This window comes from Lonchura striata, chromosome 15 (genome assembly GCF_050655825.1).
Source record: "Lonchura striata isolate lonStrDom1 chromosome 15, ASM5065582v1, whole genome shotgun sequence".
Classification (NCBI taxonomy): Eukaryota; Metazoa; Chordata; class Aves; order Passeriformes; family Estrildidae; genus Lonchura; species Lonchura striata.
The window spans coordinates 6,716,928-6,722,859 of NC_140717.1; positions in this window are offsets into that span (position 1 = coordinate 6,716,928).

The following is a 5,932-nucleotide window of genomic DNA, read 5'->3' on the forward strand; positions in this document are numbered from 1 at the left end:
CTTGGGATCTCTGGAAAATGCCTTGGAGCAGCCAAACCCACCCAGCCATGCCCCCCCACACTGGTGCAGGGCTTCACGGATTGTTTATGCTACAGAGGAAACATTGATTTTTGCAAACATTTCCTAACAATAACAGCAGGGATCGATTTGTGATGCTGTTGCTCATGGTTTTGCTAATGGAGGATAAATGTGTGGAGCAGTAGCTTTGAGGTGTCCCTGGGCTCCTTGTGGGAAAGGTGGATTCCTGGGGGGAGGCACTCAGACCCAGCAGTGCTGGAGGAGGGATGCAGCAGATAAATCTTGAGAAATATGGATGCTCACACCCTGCTGCCTTCAGATAACAATGGAGATATCCAAGTCCACGGCTGGCAGCAACACCATCCTCCCTGGCTCCTGCAAGCTGCCCAAAAGCGACAGACTGAACATTTTTATAGAAGTTGTCAAGATCCAGCCCTTGGCTTTAGCAGCCTGGGACTTTCTTCTTGCAGCCCTGCACCTTCTGTCTCCTTTCCAAACACCAGACAAGCCAAACATTATTTTCCAATCCCAGCATCTGGCACAGAGCTCTGGGCAAGGCTCTCAGCCTGTCGCTGTGAGATAAATGAGCCTGTTTCAGTGGCCGACTTCATAAAAGTATATGAAAAGTAGTTCACAAAAAGGTACTTCACAAAGAGGGGAATGCAAATGCAACCTCCTAGATAACTAATTAACTGAAGGAGGCAGACAAAGGGGAAGCAGCTTCCCATCTGTGGAAAGAGATGTCATTTTGTGGAGGCTCTAATTAGTTCTGCCCCGTCCCGCAGCCATTCAGTTGCGGCGCTCGCAGGCTGCTCCTGCTCCGCAGCTCCCGGGGCTCTCCAGGTACTCAGGGGGAGAGGAAACCTGGGGGGAAAGCTGCTTCACCTTGCTAAAGTCCCCATGAGGGTCGTGTTTTCAGCAGGGGCCCAAGCAGCAAACAAAGCTGGGGTTGTTTTTTTGGAGGTGGCCTGCGCAGCCCTCTGGAGCCATCCAGAGCCACCCAGTACTGGCCACAAGGAGATCACAGAACGACTCAGGCTGGAAAAGACCTTAAAGATCATCGAATCCAACAATCCAGCACTGCCAGGTCCACCACTAAACCCAGGTTTTCCATGAGAAAGATTTCTTTCAGGGGCTGTGGATGCCCTATCCCTGGAAGTGTCCCAAGGTTGGTTTGGATGGAGCTTGAAGGAACCTGGTCTAGTCCTGTCCAAGGTGTCCCTGCCCATGGCAGGGGGGGTTGAGCTCAATAATCTTTATATTCCCTTCCAACCCAAACCATTGTCTGATTTCCCCCCCTCCTTTCCAGCCAGTTTTGGGCACGAGCATTCAGTTTTGCTACCCCCTGAGCTTTGGGCTGTACCCCTGCTTTGGACTAAGGCACAGCTCACACGGACGAGCTCTCCAGGGAATGTGGCACCTGGAGGGAGCACTCTGGGGTCCATCCCCACTGTGCCACCGCCCCCCTCTGCCCCTGTCGAGCTGTTCTCTTGCAACATCCAGCTTTTCTTTTGCCCCTCTGCCTGCGGGGGTCCCTTTGCAGCCCCCAGGCCGCAGGAGCTCAGCAGGGTTAACGCTGAGCGGGGCGTACCACGGGAATTAGTCACCACCGGGACCTCAGTCAAGTGTTTCATTTAATGCCCTTTTCCAAAGACATTTGTACTTGGAAAAACCTGAAGAATTATGAGCTCCCTGCTAACAGACATGACTCAGAGGAGTGGTGGGCACACGCCACTTAAGTGAGAAGTGTCTTCTGCAGTGTGGGTGAGGAGGAGAGAGGGGCTGCTGACAAAGTGGGTTTTGCAGGGAAGAACACCCAAATGGCTTCAGTTTGGGCTGCCAACAGCTTTGCTACAGCAGCAGTGGCTCAGATTACTGATGGGGAGAACCCACCAGTGAAACTGCTCCCAGGGGCTTCGCCAAGGTCTGATGTGCCCTGGTCCCAACTACCAGGGCAGCTCTGGCATTCAGTGCATGGAGCAAATCTGTGCCTGAAACACAGAGCAGGACAATGCTCTGCCACCAAAGGCCACCCTGTCCCTCACAGTGCTGTCCTGCCCCTGTGAGTGCCAGGAACTCACCCCTGTGAATGCTCAACAAGAAGTTCATGGGACACTGCCAATCCCCTGGAGCTGGCTTTGGACACCACGTGCCTTTGCCAGGCATTGCCTGTGACCTGCCTGGTGCACAGGCTTGTGCAAGGAGCACCAGGAGCACAGATACGTGGGGGATGCCCAAGTCGCTGTGTCAACCATAGCAGGTCACTCTGAGGACATTGTAGGAGCTGGAAAATTTACAGAGAAAAAAGGATATTTGAGTTGTCCCTTCTCAAGACATCATTTCCCACCTGCATCCAGCACTGGCATTGCTGGAAATTACCAGACTGGGCATTGTCAGCAGCCAGGAGATGCTGTGCAGAGTGAGGGGGACCAGAGATGAAGTTTATAAGGATACAGACTTGAACTTTCTCCGGACTGACTTCTAGTGCATTACCGGAATGGCAGGATTGGCTGCCAAGCTGAGGCATTTGGAAATCCTCCCAGCTCTTTCCCAAAGTGGACGAGGAGGAGGAGTTGCCTGAGCTGAGCTGGGTTCCTCCAACCCCTGTGAGGCCCCCAGGGACTGGCTGGGAGAGGGGAGCTGTGGGACCCGGATGGTTGGGACAGGAACGGTGACTTTGCACAATGCTGTGCCTCGGTGACTCGTGACACTGCAGCAGCTGGCAGAGGCTCCCTGGAGCTGGCTGCACCCGGGTATTATTAGACCTGATGGCTTTATTTCTGCTCCAGCCAAAGTTCAGCTGGTGCACTTTGAGCTCTGATGCTGTGATGGGTGCTGGATGCATCCTGTCCCTCCAGAAACACTTGGTGCTGACAGTCACCACATCCCCCACATGCCACCACCCAGCCATGCAGCTTCCTACAGTGGGGTATTTCCTAATCCTCCTTTTGTTATCACTAAAAAATAAGAAAAGCAATGACTATAAATGATACTTAGCCTGGTCATGCAGGGCACCAGCTCTGCCAGATGATATAACCCGCCTTACTTACATTCCCTAGGGAAATCTCTTCCCCACTTTGCAGAGCTTGAGCTCTCAGAAATCCCTTTGCTACTCTCATACCAGGGAGGTTGAGGGGAATGAAATAAGAGCCTACAGATCATCTGTACAAGCTGCAGCACATCCCTGTACTCCTCTGGGGTCAAGCACACCTCCCCCTGAGACTGGCCCAGCCCGGGCTTGCAGAGGAGGGAAGCAGGGAAGCAGCAGGGCCAGGAATTGGCAAAGGAAAGCAGCCGGGCAAAGCAGGCACTGCTAGGAGTCCAGAGAGACAGGGATCCCCCTGTGCCATCCTGGCATCTGCTGGGATGGGGGGCATTTATCTGAGCAGCAGTTCCTGGCAGGCACAGAGCTGCTCCTTGGAGCTGCCCAAAACTTCCCCAGAGCAGCTGAGCCTGCACCCGGGGCTCGGCTTGGGAGGAGACCTGGAAACACAGAGGGAAAGTCATTAGGAGCTCTTCCATTAACACCACTCCTGCCAGGCCCAGGGAGGCTGGGGTTTTGTCACATCGCGTTGTCACCGTGACTTTGCTGTTTCCGAGCCTTGAAGAGATTCTTCCCAAAAACACAACCACCCCCTCACCCGCTTCCCTTTCCATCCCCAGCTATTTTTATTTCACTCCTTGAGATAAAGCTACATGTGTGGGGGAGGTATTTACACACACATGAGAAAGTATTGATGCACATAAAAATAACCTGATGATTTGAGAAAGACATTTCACTTCCACAGAGCTCTCTGTTCCCTGTTCCATTATAAACATAAAATGCTGGAGTTATTGAGGCTTGTGGAAGGTTCAGCATTGCTCTCAGTGTGGATGCAGAGAACATTCTCTCTGCTCATGCACAGGGTCTGCAGCTGGGGGAAACAGGCACTGGGTAAGTGCTCAAGGGGAAAAAAAGATGAGATTTTTATGTTCTTAAGAAGTTGATGGCTTGCTGTGAAGCAGATACAGCAGAGATGAATTCCTACAGAACCCTCCCATATCCCTATTTCATTCATGACACATTTCCAGATGTGTAAGTGCCTGTCTTCACATTGCTTTCCTGTTTGAAATACCTTTTTTAAGGGAACAAGGGAGGAGAAACGTAAGCACCCAGTGCCTCCAGCTACAAGCTGATGCTGCCTGCTCTGGGAGCTCAGCTGTGCCCAGGTGTGGGGCGAGGCAGCACCTGCACATCCCACGGGGTGTGCAGGGAGAGCAGCAGGTGTGTGAGCCCCTGGGCTGCTCACCTCGTGGGATGCATTTAGCCTCCACTGATCCCAAATTTGGGATCCACTGGCCAAGGCCACCCTCTGAGCAGCACATGGATTGAGGAAGGAATGAGCTCACACAGCAAGGCAGGCAGGCCCAGCCTGGCTCAGGGAAGCATCTCTGCCAAAACAAGATGCTCCTGAGCCCTGGGGCCATGCTCTCGGTGTCCCTACAAGCCACAGCATGCCAGGACATCGCTGCATCGGGGCTGCAGCAGCCAGGGAGCAGAGCTGAGCAGTACAGAACATCCCTGCTCATACAGAACATCCCTGTGCTCGGGCTGGCTGCTGCCAGCCTTGTTGTGGCTCTCTTCTGAACAGGCTGCCACACGCAGCATCCTTGGAGACAAGAGACAGCCTTGTTGCATTGACAGCGCTCCACCACATGCTATTACTGTTATTATCTGGGTTTGTGGGTATCATAGATAACACACCAGCCCCCCTCTCCAAAATAACCTTGCATTGGGAGCAATTTGGAGCAAAGATTGGGATGTTTGCTAGCATCCCACGCTGTGATAAAGGAGCAGTGCTGTGTCCTGCTGGCAGTGTGGCTGTGGCTGCACACCCTCCGCTGCGGGAGCTGAGCTGCAGGACGGCTCTCTCCAAACCACTCTGGAATTGCAGGAAGGGGTAATAGCAAAAGGCAGCGCTCCACAGAGCCTGCCCGGCCAAGGTTGTTTAAAAATACCCATTCCCAGCCCCCGTGGTTCTGCAGCTCTGCTGGGAGTCGGGAAGCCCACGCTGGCAATGAGCAGGTGCTCCTTGCAGGCTCAGCCCTTTAAAAAAGCTGCTGGGATCTTGCCCAGGGTCTTTTCTCCCAAAATCTAAGTCAAATCCCAGCTGGGAAGCGCTCTAAAAAAACACAACCACATGCCCTGGCAGTGACCTCCACTTGGTGTGAAGCACAAAGCCACTTCACCACCCGTGGGGAGCACCACCCTGCCTGCTGATGGACCCATCTGCTGGGATGAATCCGACAACGCTGGAAAGAATTTAAAAAGGAATATGTAAAAATAGCGTGCCTGCAGATGGGCTGGAGGCAAAACTGCCCCAGGGGGACCAGCCGGGATGGGGCTGGAAGCTGACCCAGCTCCTGAGCCAGCTGGGCGTGCAGGTGCTGCCCATACCGAGGCTTCCCAGGCCGCTGGTGCCCTCCAGCACAAGAAGGGATGGACAGGGAGAAGGTTTCCCGGGAATGCCAGCACTGCTCCCCTGTCATTCCCAGCATCCTCCCCCGGCAGGAGCACAACCAAGGCTGGAATATTTGCTGCTGTTGCTCACGGTGTTCCCCGAGCCCATCCCGGGGATGTGGGACCCGTCCGAGGGGACAAACCAGCCCGCACACGTTTCCTGGGCCGTGATTCACCCAGCTTAAGTAAACAGCCAGGTAAACAGGCTCGATTTACTTTCAAAACAAAAACAAGGAACCACCGAGTTCCTCCATCAGTTCCTCCTCCTTGAGTAAGGACGGTGTGTAATCCTTGGCATTTGTCCTCCGGGTGCTTCCGCGAGGTGCCAGCGCTTTAAAGCCTGGCAGCTGCTGGAGACAAAGTGACATATTTAGCTCAGGAGTGAAAATGCTGCTCGCCTGTGAATGCCAAGGA